Source organism: Stenella coeruleoalba (assembly GCF_951394435.1).
Source record: "Stenella coeruleoalba genome assembly, chromosome: 8".
NCBI classification, from domain to species: domain Eukaryota; kingdom Metazoa; phylum Chordata; class Mammalia; order Artiodactyla; family Delphinidae; genus Stenella; species Stenella coeruleoalba.
The window spans coordinates 46313211-46328750 of record NC_137154.1 but is presented as its reverse complement, the minus strand read 5'-3'; the positions used below and the strand labels follow the sequence as shown (position 1 = coordinate 46328750).

Below are 15540 nucleotides of genomic sequence, written 5' to 3'. Positions count from 1 at the left end.
TCGTGTGTTTAGGTGTGCAGACCTCAAGGGGCTCTGATAGGTCAGGGCTGCCAGAAAGGCCACAGCTGCTGCTGATCAATGTACACCACATGTGAGCAATACAAGGGATCAGTGAGGAAAGCCTTACAGAAAAGGCAGCACGGAAGGAAGAAGCTGCCGTCAGCCCTCAGATCACTAGCACCTAGCTCAGAGGAGTGTGTGCCTGAGCGAAGCTATGCACCCAACCGTAACAAGCACCCAGTCTCTGAAACCCGTGGCGTCCAGACAATATCATCTCGTACTCGACCGTGCAGGCTGCCCCCACTCAGCTACCCTGAGGGCGGCCCGTCGCCAAAGGCTGGAGGGAGGGCCCAGGGCCCACTAAGCATCTTCAGAGACGTAGCTACACATTCAGTCTCCTTCCATCTCAGCCCCTCCCCCTGCCCCTGCCAACTCAAATTTTCAGTCTCCACATATGTGTGTCTGCGTTTTATTTACACTACCCATGTCTGTTGTTAGCAACAGAAACAAAGTACTTTAAGGCAGAAAAGGCAAGCGGCCAACTGGCCTGCTGCTCCCTGTCCTGCTTCCAGCTCAGGGAAGAGGCTGTAAGGGATCCTTTGGGCTCCAAGTGACCATGTGGGCTGACAGCTCCCATGTACTAGGGGAGCTGGCATGGAGCCAGGTCACCCCAAGTCAAACACAGCTGTTTGGGGCCCCAACCACTGGCCCTCCCCCTTCTTCCCTGGAGGCCACACTCTGAACACCTCGTTCTCTCACCTGCCTAGATGCTGACTACTGCTGGAAGGCAGAGCTTCAAACGCCAGAATTCAGGAAACCCACTCTCCTCCCTTGTACACTAGGAGACCGTAAAGATGAACAGGCATTGCCTCCCCAGACCCAGACTCTATAGAGAAGCAGCCCAAGGCTAAGTTTTACCTTCATGTCCTTTCCCATCTTCAGTTTTTCTGCTACTGATAATCTTGCAAGTTCTAGTATCAGGCTCCTCAATAAAATCAACAGTAACTACTGATCACTGCTTTGTTTTTAGCACTGCGCTCAAGGAGCTCACAGGCTAACTCAGGGAAACAAGACACAATAGGAAATAATCCAAATGTGAGACACAGACTAAAAGTGCTCTAAAGTACAGTGGGTGGGAGTGGAGGGGCTCACGACAGGATTTCTGTGGGAGAGGAAACATGAGACAAGTTTTAAAGGACAAACAGTAGTTGGACAGAATGACACAAAAGGCTGTTGTAAGATTTAGAGTTAGACTCAAGGTCCCAAGGCAGGAAGAATGGCAGCCCTGGGAGGTAAGAAGGAAAGAGAGTGGCCTGATGACAAAAATAAAACCCTCCCCTCAGGGTCACCATGCTCTGTAGTCCCTCTGCTCCTGCCTCTGCCAAGAGCATGCTCAGTGCCTCCTTTTGCTGCACGACTGTGAAATCCTCTCCCATAGAGTACACAGAGCGCAGCTGGCCCAGCTCCCTAGCCCTGAGAACACCCCGAGGGAACTCCTGGTACTCTAGGCTCCTGCATGCTCCCACAGCTGCAAAGCGGGTCAGGAGTTGGGTTTATTCTTCTGCTGGGTCAGGTCAAGCTAAGTCCGATTTTTCACTCACCACAGCAGGAGAAGGGGTATGAAATTTAAATACAGTCTCCAGTTAGCCAGGGCAACAGGCTCTCCTCCTTCCATTCACACTTACCATCATATGTATATTCAACTAATATATATTGAACACCAACCACGTGTAAACTAATGTGCTTAGTGCTGGTTGGGACACCGAAATACCAAAGACATGGGTCCATCCTCAAAGAGCTTACATTCCAGTAAGGTGGATACAAAAGACACATAAATATAACAAATGCCAGGAAGACTATTTTAGGTGCCATTAGGGAGATAAAAGGCTGTGGATTTGGTTAGAGGGGAATTATTTCCAACTGAAGAAGCAGGAAGGGTTCATAGAGAGGACGGCCCTTGCACTGGTCCTGGAAGATCAAATGGCAAAAGAATAGAGGGGAAATCCTGGGCAGATGGAACTATATAAGCAGAGTCTTAGAGGCAGGAAAGTAGAAAACATATGAAGGACAGTAAGATGTTCAGTCTGATGGAAGTTTAACTGGAAGTAGACCAGGGAGAAGGAGAGCTGGAAAGACAGAGAAACGTCAGATCTTAGAGGCCTTTGAGAAACAAATTAAGGATCTGTCTTTTCTCTGGGAAATCAAGGAAGTTTTCTGAGAAAGGAATAATGGGTCAGGAACTGTGCTTCTGCAAGATGAAGCCATACTCAGAAATCTAGGGGCTACAGCAGAAAAGTCTGTTTTTGTGGTCTACCAGGACTGAAGATTATAGTTAGGATAAGAGAGGGAGGGAACTCAAGTAATCAAGTATATGCCTGGAATTCTTGTCTTTGAGGTTCAGGCGGATGGGACAATAAGTGGGCAGTCCTGAGGGCAGGGCAAGGCTGGAGAACCAGCCGTCCAGAGGGAGCCATGAAAGAGTCAGGGGGTGTAATCATTCAGGGGCTTGGGGAGGGAGCAGAATTTCAGAGTTTAGCATCCTGAAAGTGGAATAGCTCCAAGTGATGAGGCCAAAGCTATGAGTACCTTAACTGGAATGAGGATAAAGTCTTTAGAGTTGAAAAGATTGAGGGACCTTGAGGCCAGAGCGCTGAAGGATTCTCGGCATGAAGTCCCAAGTCCTACTGGGCCAGACAGGAGACCTACGAAGAAGGCTGTAAGCAACTAACATGGAAGGCAAGGGGGAGTCAGCATCAAGAATGAGGAAAGGAGATATATGTGAAGGGAGAGACTGACTTCAAATAGGACAGGTTGCCAGGCAGGGCGGGAAGCAAGGTCAGGGAGTAGAGAGTGAAAGTCAGGGGAGGAGAGGAAGTTGCTTCATTAGAGAGGGTCCCAAGGGAAGTGAGATCTTCAGGGAAAAGCCAGGTTTCAGGTAGGAATGCTCAAGAAGGTAGCAAACAAGAGGCAATACCACTTTTTGTCTATCAGATTAGGCAATCAAATGATAAAACTAATCCCAGAGTGAGGCAGGGTGTGGTGAATGGAGCACTCTCAGACACTGGTGGAGGTACTGGAAACCAGCACAACTTTTCTAGAGGACAATTTAGGAATACGTAAGCTCTGAAAAATACACGCTCACAATGATACCCTATACAAAGTTAAAAGACAAGCCACAGCCAGGAAGAAAATACTGCAAAGCACACAACTGACAAATGATTAAATATAAGAACATGTTAAGAACTTAGAAAATCAATAGGAAAAAGACAACCCAGTTGAAAAATAGGTAAAAGATATGAAGAGACAATTCAAAGAAAAGGAAACTCAAATAATCAATAAAATATGAAACAATGCTCAATCTCTCTGAAATCAGGAAAACACAAATTAAAGCAATGAGATGCTATTTCATATTCATCAGATGGGGAAATACTGAGAAGTGTAGAGTCTTCAAGTGTTAGCAAAAATTTAGGGAAATGAAAACTTGTATACATTGCTCAAAATACTTACAATCACTCTCAACAGCAATCTGGTATGACCTAACAAAGCTGAAGAATCCCATACCCACTCCAGGCGGCTGGTGTACACAAACTCTTGTGCGTTCCTCGTATAAGGATGCTCACCACAGCATTGCTTGTAACACACAAAAAGTGGAAAGACTTTAATCATCTCTCACTATCATACAATGGTACATCATATACCAATTAAACTGAATGATTTTATACATGCAGACTTTTCAAAAATGACACTGAGTGAAACAAACCAAGCTGCAAAAGGCTGCATGCAGGAATGGTGTCATGTGTATAAAATTTTAAAACACACAACAATACATTACTTATGGACACATATATAGAGAGGATAAGATATGCATGGGATGATATGCATATCAATTTCTGAAAGGAAAGGACAGGGAAAGCTTAGTCATATCTGTCATATTAATTTTTTTTTTAAATAAGAGATCTGAAGCAAATATGGTAAATGTTAATATTTATTAAATCTGGGTGATGGGTACACAGGTTTTTATTATATCTATTTTTTCTTTTGCTTAAAGTTTAAAAGATATTATTAAATAATTTGTGTATATTATATACCATTTGATACAGCAATTCCATTTCTAGAAATTTATCCTGAAGTTATACTCATAAAATTAGGGATAGATATTTACTACCACATAGCTTTTAATAGCAAAATAATGGAAATAACCCAAAGTCCACTGTCAGGAGATTAATTAAGTATTGATTCATCCATACAATGGAATTCTCTATGCAGCATTAGACATTACAAAGTAGCTCTATATATGTCCCTGGAAGATACCCATGTAAGAATATTAGTCAAAGAAGGAAGTTACAAAACAATGCTATGTTTGTATTTAAAAAAAGCATATCTAGGGGACTTCCCTGGTGGTCCAGTGGTAAAGAATCCGCCTTCCAATGCAGGGGATGCGGGTTTGATCCCTGGTCGGGGACTAAGCTCCCACATGCCATGCGGGGCAACTAAGTCCACACACCACAATTACTGAGCCTGAACACAACTACTGAGCCACAAACTACAGAGCCCATGCGCCACAACTAGAGAGAAAATCCACACACCACAACTAGAGAGAAAACCTGCATGCCACAACTAGAGAGAAGCCCGCGCACCACAGTAAAAGATCCTGCATGCCGCAACTAAGACCCAACACAGCCAAAACAGAAAGAAAGAAAAAAAAAAGAGCATATCTAGAACATGTAAGAAAAAAAGATCCAAAAGGATATATACCAAAAAATTAACAGTAATTATGCTATCTCTGGTAAAGTGATGACACATGATTTTTACTTTCTTCTTAATATTTTTTGTTATGTACAAATATTCTGCAATGAGCATGCATTTCTTTTATTATTTTAAAAAATCAACAAAGGAATAGAAAAAGGAAAAGGAAATAGGAGGAGCTGGTCTGCCAACAGGAGGGGGAGTTTTACCTGGAATAATTCAAGAGGTTAGCAGAAAAAGAGGGAGATGTTGCAGACAGAAGTGTAACAAAGGCTCTACAAAAATGAAAGGGTTGGGAGAGCAGGGCTCAGACGTTTTCACCCAGGGTAAGAATCTTCAGTAACAAGAGGAAGAAAGCAAGAGGGAGGAGGTCAGCTGGGGATAACTCTTTGTAACTGAAGGGCAGAGAGTGTGGGTCAGAGAGAACTACACAGTTCCCAAATTCCACACAAAATGTTAATAATAATTTATCCTCCATTTCACAGATTCTGAATCTGCCGTGGAGACCAGCTTCTTTTGGTGTAGCTTGAGTGATGGAAAGAAGACTCTTGGCTAAGCTTTCTGGGTATAACGTCTGTCATAAGAACAGACTCCAGAAGAGTGGACTTTTCAGCCCAAACTATCTTTCCTTTATTCAACTCACCCTGCACCCACACCCCTCATGCACCCTCAGAAGCTTTAAGGAAATGCCAGTCATGACTGAATTATCTGTGATGAGGAAGGTGACTGAGGCAACAGAAGCAATGGCCTCACAGTGACCTTGGTCTAGTCTGCACAACCAGCAATTCTGTTTCTCTAGAATTAGTGAGAAAGGCAAAGGAGACTCAAGGAACGGAATGAGAAAAGTGGGCTAGTGAGCAAGGTGGTAATCACAAGCCAGTCTTGCATTTAGGCAAACGTGAAACATCTAAAACCTAAAACCAATCAAGGCTGTACAGCATCTACGAACCGACGTAGATGTTCTCTTGGCAAGTATATCTTCTTTCTGGGTACAGTACCCCCTATCACATAAGCCCCCAGAGGGTCAAGTAGTTGTTAAGAAAGCACAGGAAGGTACAACATCTGAGGCTCCAAGAGTATCCACTGAAATGAAGCCACTCTGTGCTTTCACTAACTGTGGGTTTCATACAAGGAGCCAGCTGCCTGCATTTCCATAGCAGCCAAGCTTTACTCCCAGGCCCCAAATCCTTAATTTGCGCTATGCCAGTGAAAACCCATCATCAGCTTTTCTTTACATTAAAAACTGACTGTGTAAAACTACAATGAGCTACCACCTCACACCGGTCAGAATGGCCATCACTTAAAAGTCTACAAATTACAAATGCTGGAAAGGGTGCGGAGAAAAGGAAATCCTCCTACACTGTTGGTGGAAATGTACGTTAGTGCAGCCACTGTGGAGAACAGTATGGGGGTTCCTTAGAAAACTAAAAATAGAGTTGCCATATGATCCCACAATCCTACTCCTGGGCATATGGCGAGAGAAAACTATAATTCAAAAAGATACATGCACCCCAATGTTCACAACAGCAGTATTTACAATAGACAAGACACAGAAGCAACCTAAATGTCCATCGACAGATGAATGGATAAAGAAGATGTGGTATATATACAATGGAATATTATTCAGCCATAAAAAAGAATGAAATGATGCCATTTGCAGCAACATGGATGGATCTAGAGATTATCATGCTAAGTGAAGTCAGTCAGAGAAAGACAAATACTGTGTGATATCACTTTTATGTAGAATCTAAAATATGACACAAATCAATATATCTACAAAACAGAAACAGACTCACAGATACAGAGAACAGGCTTGTGGTTGCCAAGGGGGATGGGAGGTGGGGAGGGAAGGATTAGGAGTTTGGGATTAGCAGAGACAAACTATTATACATAGGATGGCTAAACAACAAAGTTCTACTGTATAGTACAGAGAACTGTATTCAATATCCTATAATAAATCATAATGGAAAAGAATATGAAAAAGACTATATAATATACATATAACTGAATCACTCTGCTGTACACCAGAAACTAACACAACATTGTAAATCAACTATACTTCAATAAAAAAATTAATAAAATAAAAACTTGGGGCTTCCCTGGTGGCACAGTGGTTGAGAGTCCGCCTGCCGATGCAGGGGAGACGGGTTTGTGCCCCGGTCCGGGAAGATTCCACATGCCGCGGAGCGGCTGGGCCCATGAGCCATGGCCGCTGAGCCTGCGCATCCGGAGCCTGTGCTCCGCAACGGGAGAGGCCACAATAGTGAGAGGCCCACGTACCATAAATAAATAAATAAATAAAAATTAAAAATTAAAAAATAGACTGTAATCATAGCAGTTTTTCCTGTTTTCCAGGATCACTGCTGCAAAGAGGAAAAGGTACAAGAGTATAAAAGAACACACAGGCATGGGACTTCCCTGGTGGCGCAGTGGTTAAGAACCCGCCTGCCAATGCAGGGGACTCGGGTTCAAACCCTGGTCCAGGAAGACCCACATGCCATGGAGCAAGTAAGCCCATGCGCCACAACTACTGAGCCCACATGCCACAACTATTGAAGCCCGGGAGCCCTAGAGCCTTAGAGCCTGTGCTCTGTAGCAAGAGAAGCCATCGCAATGAGAAGCCCGTGCACCACAACTAGAGAAAGCCCACACCCAGCAACGAACATCAATGCAGCCAAAAATAAATAAATTAAAAAAAAAAAAAAAGAACACACAGGCAAATTCTTCTGTGGCTCAATTTCTCCTCTTTCTACCTCTGACCAACAAGGATGACACAGAGCTAGGGGTACTTCCTGCATGTTGAAGGCAGTCACCTGTCTGCCCTGTTGTTGTTTTTCATCTGGAAAAGTCACCCACTCCCACCTAGAATCTCTCCCTTGTCACTATAATTCCATGATTTGTTGTGATGTGAGCTTCATTCAGCAATTGCCCAGGACTGGTGTTATCTAGAAGTGATGACAGTCATTTCCAGATCAGAAACAGTCACAGAGATAAAGCAAAGGACAATCCCTGCCAAGCATTTATGACCCAAGAGATGGAGAAGAGAAGGGAGGAAGGCAATGGGCTTGTTCACCTGATCTCTCAACACTGAGTCAGCCTCCCATTTGTAATTGGAGGAAAAGCCCGATACCTGGTATTTCAGAGGGAATTAAACGTTTGGTCAGTCCCCTTCTACCCCAGGGCTATTGTAAAGATTAAACAAAATAATGTTTTAATGCAGGCAAGAGTACAAGTTGCGTGGCTCTGTCATGTAGGAAGTCAACCCTTCCATCTGTTTTCCAAAGTCCATGGATCTGCTTTTATTTGGAAATAAGCAAAGAATATAGAACTCAGGGCCTTGAATTGATTGCTGTCCAACTCTTAGAAAATCCCAACTTTAAAAAGTGATATTTAAAGACCATCTAATGGGGCATGATGAATATCCTGAGTATTTTAAGCTCCATTTTTCTATCAGATCACTGGAAAGCTACATAGATACACCATTAGCTCAGCTCCTTATAGGGTGGTTTTCACTGAGTTGCAATTTCATGTAACACATTTGTATTTTACCAGCAATCACTATATGAGAACTACTGGAAATTGAAATCACATAAGCATTTGTTGTAAAAATGGTAAAGAAATATCCTGTGGTTGTAAAAACAAGAAAAAAATGAAAACATAACTCTCGATTTAAAAAATAGTAAGGATTACTATCTATTGTATCATTCAATATCTCCAACAAAGATAGCCATATAAAAAACTCCACTAATATATAAGACTTTGTCCACCTTGAGAAAATGGTATGTTTCCTCTTTCTTAATGGTAAGGTGTCAGAAGGTCAGTTTCGCAGACTGCCAAAGGACTCAAAGTCAAAGGCCATTCATAGCAACAATCTTAATTAACAAGACTAGGACACTTGTATGCTCTTCTTTGATGTTGATGATCTGTTTCCATGTTATAGAAATCTCCCTTTATCAATCACCCACTGTGTGCCAAGCACTGTCCCCATGTGTTAACTGTGTTAATTAATTTAACACTCCAAAACAATCCTAGGAGGTAAATGTTATCAATTCTATTTTATCAATTCTAAGAAAACTAAAGCCCAAGGTCATATAGCTGGTAAAAGGAAAAGCCAGAATTCAGACGAGGTCTGACTAAAGTTCCTGTTCCTTCCACTATCCCATGGAAAGTACAGTCAGGTTCTGTTTTTATTATGCCTTCTGTAGCCAGCCACCTCAATTCCTCTTGTGAAAGAATATAAAACCAATGAAAGAGAGTATGTGAAAATATTTTATATACTGTAAGTTATTATTCAAATGTAAATAACTATCATCATCCTCCAGGAGAAGATGCAGAAAGCTGGGCTGACGTCTCTGCTTACACGCACACACGCGTGCACACCAGCAGTCGGCAGGAAATGAGCTCCAAGTACAGCCCAACAGGAAAACATTTCTCTCAACATTAAAACTCATTAAACCATAAATGCGTGTGGTCCAGACACTCCCTTAAACATAGGTGTTTGGCAAGATAGTGAGAAATCATCCCAGTTGTAGCCTCCCCTGGGCACAGACTCCACTTGCTTCAGAATCAAGAAGATGCTGGTATTAAGTCAGCTAGGCCCTCTTTTCTCCCAATTCCCCTTAATCTCCTCTCCTTCCATGATGACCTTCCTAAAAGCACTATTTCAAGAGGTACTATCTTTAGGAGGAGGAATCATTGTTTCGAGTTTTCATTTCTGACTCACCCACAAGTCCACAACTTTAGCTCAAAGTTCTTCAAAACTCTGAAACTCACGATAGGCTTCTTTCCTATAAGTTTAATGGCCACACCCCAGGGGAGATATATATATGCCTTCCCTGGTATTTCAGAGACAAGGATCAGAATAGCCAAAGTCAGAAAAGGGGACACTCCACCTCTAGTCCTCAGGCATGAATGGCTTTTTAGAAGTTTAAGAGGCTAGTGGTCACCAGCAGCAAGAAAATGCCAGGAGTTCTCTGGACCAGTGCTTCATCCAGGGACAGGCACCCACTCTACCTGCCCCCACCCAAAGTCTATAAACAAAATGTAAAGAATGCAACACAAATCTTCACAGAGACTGGCTAACAAAATAACACTCAATCAAATGGCACCAGGGGCTACTTCACAAAGGGATCCCTTAGGGATAAAACAGCGAGCAGGGACTCACTAGGCCATCTCCCTAATACCAGCGCTACTTAGGTGATCAAGTATGTCTTCTCTGGAGGCGTCCTGCTTCAACCCCCGCCCACATATCACAACTCTGTCCCTGTTCTTTTTTTTTTGGTGGTTCAGGGGCCTCTCACTGTTATGGCCTCTCCCGTTGCGGAGCACAGGCTCCGGACGCGCAGGCTCAGCGGCCATGGCTCACGGGCCCAGTCGCTCCGCGGCATGTGGGATCTTCCCGGACTGGGGCACAAACCCGTGTCCCCTGCATCGGCAGGCGGACTCTCAACCACTGCGCCACCAGGGAAGCCCTGTCCCTGTTCATTTTTAATCCCCTACCCCATTAGTTTTCCCCCACCTCAACCAGTGGACAGCAATCTCTACTAGAGTACACAGGCTTAAAACCTTCTTAAAATGATACTTTGCAATATCATATAATATCGCTTATATGTGGAATCTAGGAAAATGGTACAGATGAACTTATTTGCAAAGCAGAAATAGAGACACAGATGTAGAGAACAAACTTATGGTTACCGAGGGGGGAAAGTGGGGGGTGGGATGAATTGGGAGATTGGGATTGACATATATACAGTACTATGTATAAAATAGGTAACTAATGAGAACCTGCTGTATAGCACAGGGAACTCTACTCAGTGATCTGTGGTGACCTAAATGGGAAGGCAGTCTAAGAAAGAGTGGATGTATGTATACATATAACTGATTCACTTTGCTGTACAGTAGAAACTAACATCACATTGTAAAGCAACTATACTCCAATAAAAATTAATAAAATTTACCACAATTGGAAAAAAAAATGTTGTGCTTTTTTTCCCACCTTGCCTTCTGCCACCACTGACTGTGCTTCCAATCTATTTCACAGTGCTGCTGCTCTGCCATAAAGCAACTACTCCCCATCTTCCAACTCTTCACAGATGTACGCACCATCTCCTACCCTAACACACACCAGCTCTCCCTGACAGCCCTTTCTTCACCCTGGCAACTTCAATACCTATGTGAATGGACCCACTCAAAACCCCTGTCTCACAACTGACTCCCTGACTTCAAGTTTACTTTTGTCACCCATGCCTATGGACAAATCTTGGACCTTGTCATTGCCTGAGACAACACATCTCAATCTTGTCCTCCAAAATCCTACACCCTGACCACAATTTCCCTTCCTGCCTATCTCTTGGTCTTTTTACTATCCAACAGCTGCTCTTTGACCTTCGTCAAGTCACTCATCCCTTGAGCCCTCCTTCTTTTTCCTAGCTTATATCAGCCCACCTTTCTGTCCTTCCAGGCAAGAATCCATGATCCATCACACCCTCAAATCCCTGGCCCCGGTCTCCTTTCACTGTACAGTTGTCCCTTGGGACGAAAGGGACCCACCACAGATACCAAAATCCACGGATGCTCAAGTTTCTTACATGGCGTAGTACTTGCATATAACCTATGCATACCCTCTCATGTACTTTAAATCATCTCTAGATTACTTATACCTAATACTATGTAAGTGATATGTAAATAGTTGTAAATACAATGTGAATGTTATGTAAACAGTTGTCTGTTTACATAGCAAATGTGTGTGGCAAATTCAAGTTTTGCTTTTTGAAACTTTCTGGAAGTTTTTTCCCTAATATTTTCCATCTGTGGTTGGTTGAATCCGTGGAGGCAGAACCCATGGATACAAAGGACCAAATGAAAGCCTAACTCTGGATCAATTCAATCATCAGTAATCTCTGTTCTTTCTTGAGGGCCACTAAAAATTGCTCGTTAGGAATCAGTATGTTGGGACTTCCCTGGTGGCGCAGTGGTTAAGAATCCGCCTGCCAATGCAGGGGACACGGCTTCGAGCCCTGGTCTGGGAAGGCCCCACATGCTGCGGGGCAGCTAAGCCCGTGCGCCACAACTACTGAGCCTGCACTCTAGAGCCCACGAGCCACAACTACTGAGCCCGTGTGCCACAACTACTGAAGCCCACTCACTTAGAGCCCGTGCTCCTCAACAAGAGAAGGCACCACAATGAAAAGCCCATGCACCGCAACAAAGAGTAGCCCTCGTTCGCCGCAGCTAGAGAGAGCCCGCATGCAGCAACAAAGACCCAACACAGCCTAAAATAAATAATAAAAAAATAAATTAAAAAAAAATCAATATGTCTCAACATGTTTGAAAGGTCTTTTACAGGTACATTCTGAAGTGTTTATGGATGAAATGGTATGATGCCTGGAATTCACTTGCAAAAATCCACAGGAGAAAAAGGAGGGGTAGTGGACAAGGACAGAGAAAAAAGAAGCTAGTCCAAGTGTTGATGACAGCTGAAGCTGGATGATGGATATATGGGGATTCATCTTCTATTTTCTCTACTTTTGTGTATGTTTGACATTTTCCATAATAAAAAGTTCAAAAAATAAATAACCACTTAAGTTGAAGATGGATGGGGAGTAGTGCCAAAGGTCACCCACAGATTATCTGTTAGTTATAAAATAAAAGCTATAATTTCACAATGAAGAAATTTGGCTTCCCCTACCTTAAGTAGTGACCAAATTTAGCATCAATAATAGTGAGGAAACCAGACATTACATGCCTCTGATCTGCTGCACCATTTATAGTTTTTTCCCCAAAAATGCTTAACCTAAATCAATCAAGCCTCTATATCTAATCTGCAGTTTACAGAAAATACAGGGGAAAGAGGAAGAACCTAAATAACACCCCAAAGAAACAATCAGACAAATCCATAAAGTGGCAAGAAGATGTTAAAAAACTTAAGAAAAAGGAATGACTAAAACTGAACTCATCATTTCCCACTCCACCTCTAATAAAACACATTCCCTCCTGTGCTTTTTCCACAATGTTACCCACGTTTCTCCAAGTCATCCCTGACTTTTCATTCTCCTTCTTACTCTCGTCCAATCTGTCACCAAGCTGCAAATGCTACCTTCTTAATGTCATATATGCACCTCCTCCATTCCCCTGCCACTCTGACCCAGACTTTATTACTGATTGCTGGACTTACCGCAATAATCTCCTAAAAACCATCTCCTTATTCCCAGTTTTACTTTCTTCAAATCTACTCTCTGCAATTCAGCCAAAGTGATCTTGCCAGCAGATTTAACCATAGTGCTCCAGTGCTCAAATTCTTTTAGCGGCTCCACCGCCCACAGTAGTGCTTCTCAAAATGTGGTAAGGAATTGAATGGCAGGAACTCAACATCATATTACACAAAATTAAATGGCATGAAATCACAAGGTGATGGAGCCATTCACTTTGTAAGTCTTTCAAACCTTCTCACTAGATTAAGAAGAAAGTCTCCACTTGCTGAGGGAGAGGGAGGGGAAAGGGGAAGGGGAAGGGAGAGGGAGAAGGGGAGGGAGGGAGAGGAGACATTCATAGGCAGCAGTATCTGGCAAAATTTTTTCAACATTTTTTGCTTTCCTTGTATTTACTTTAAAACTTATCTTCTGTGTATAGCAAGTTATATTGATTTTCCACTTTAAGAAAGTGAGACAATGTTTCCTTTTAAAATAAATTTAAGTTTGAAAGTTAGCTGACTTAAATATGTAAATAATAGTTCAGAGAGGCCATGATGATATTGTGAAGATGGTAGGCAATGAAAATTTAGTCTGCGGAAAACTGCCCTACAGTTTTAAAATTTAAATTAATCTGTGTGATTGTGGTGATTTCAAAACAAGCTTACAGATTGTTTGATATTTCTCTCCTTGAACTGGAAGGGCCTCTGTAAGTACCTCAAGGAACAGAATGTGGCCTATGTGAAGGTGCTTACCTTCCCAGGCTAGGTTAGATGGGGCCAGCAACCTCTGCCAGTCTCTAGAGGCGCCGGCTTCCCAGTCCTGAGCCACCATGCTGGAGGGGCCACAGGGAGCAATGATGGGAAGGGGGGTAGTAGGAGCCAGAGAGCTGAGGGGCCCCAGCTGCTTGAGTTTCCCCTGCTCAGGCACCACACATGGGAGTGACTGATTCTTCTGATGAGTCCAGCCCAGCCACCTTCTGAAAAAAAGTACGTGAGAAGAGCCCAAGCAAGACCCCCAAAACCATGAGAGATGATAATAAAATTATTGCTTAAACATGCACAATGTTTTGGGGTGACTTGGTACGCAGAACAATGGTAGATCCTGCCTTACAAGAGCTATTCCGACACCCATCTCTACAGTCTCATCTTAATGCTGCTCTCTCTGTCCTACTATGCACAGAAAAAAATGACCAATTAGTAGTTATGTGCACATAACTTTGCACACACTGCTTCACTCTTCTCTGTCTCTGCATATGCTAATCCCTCTACCTGGAATGCCCCTCCTTGCCTTGTCCATTTCAAAAACAACGATTCATAGTGGCCAAAAGGTACAAACTAAAAAAAAAAAAAAAATCCATTCATACTTCAAAATCTGAACCAGCACTATTCCCTCTGTGCAACTTTGCCCTTATCTTTCTCACTGTCTTCCCACCAGTGATTGAATTAATCCTTTCCTCCCCGTGCCACTGGGATAGTGGCATAATTCTCACAGTAGTGTACTGACCTTGTATATGTCTTGTCCAGTAAACAGTTATTTAGTTCCTTAGGGGTAGGGATTGTACGTCTGTATACAGCTGGTCCTCCAGGGTCTAATGAGTGTTTTGCTGATCTGAAGTAGTCTCTCCTTCTGCTTCCGTATTTGTCTACTTCCACTAAAAACACTTCCATCTAAGCTTCTGGCTGACAAGAGCAGAGATGACCCCAGGTCAATGCTGTTCTCTCCTTGGTCTCTCACACACTGACTTCCGGTTCCAGGATTTTACTTACTCTGACCTTGAATAAGGCTTTCTTTTCTGGGTTCACGACCCTTAGAAGCAGCAAGCCTAGGCTGCTAAAAGCTGACTTTTAAAACACAATTGGGGGGACCTATTAGTTGAGTACCTGGGACATAAGTGGGTCCTCAATAAACATTATTCCTCTTCCTTCTCTCACTTCAAAAATCTTCCTTAATCTGTCTTCTAGCAGCCAAGTTTCTTCATACTTTTTCCAGCAGCTCCCCTCCCACAGTCACACCCTCCCTGGGTCTTAAAATCCCTTCAGACTTGGCCCCTGAATCTCCTCAGCACCAAACTGCACTTATTTAACAGGCAATTGCCACCCTGCTCCCACCTCAGCTAGGCTGAGCTCATCACACCAGGTATAATTTAAGAGAGAGGCTTTTATGTCACCATCTAGGTCTAGTGTGTCAAATTCAATCGCATATAGGATTCACTGTCAAATTTTCAGAAGGAGAGTGATGCAATTATTCCAAAACATTATGAAAAGGAATCTGGCTGTGTTGCGTAAGAATAATAGAAAACAAACAAACAAAAAAACAGGATTGGGAATCAGAAGACCTGGGTACAATTTCTTGATCTGAATCTCTCATTAAAGGCTTTTTTTTTTTTTTTTTTTTGTAAACTGAATCAGAAATGTTCCTCTATAAAAGTTGCAGAAAATGTTTTCAATGGTTATGGTACATAATAAATAAGAAATATAAGAATTTGAATATAGGTAGCCTCAGTCACTAAAAACACTAAAGTGAACAGAAATTTACAAATAGGAAAAAAGGTTATTTTTGGTTTTTTATCAATAAAAGTTAATTCCTACTTCACCCTACGACAAAC

General features: G+C 42.7%; 1 protein-coding gene across 12 annotated transcripts in view; it reads right to left on the bottom strand.

The window, feature by feature from the left end:
* Positions 1–15540, bottom strand: part of DENND2B (DENN domain containing 2B) — a 178143-nt gene that overhangs the window by 79996 nt on the left and 82607 nt on the right. Inside the window, exon 1 of one of the 12 annotated variants that reach the window (XM_079928519.1) lies at positions 919–2445. The exons of the other annotated variants lie outside the window; for them this stretch is intronic. The gene's annotated coding sequence lies outside the window, so the exon portion shown is untranslated. Of the gene's footprint in view, positions 1–918; positions 2446–15540 lie in introns of those variants that run through there. 12 annotated transcript variants of the gene reach the window in all.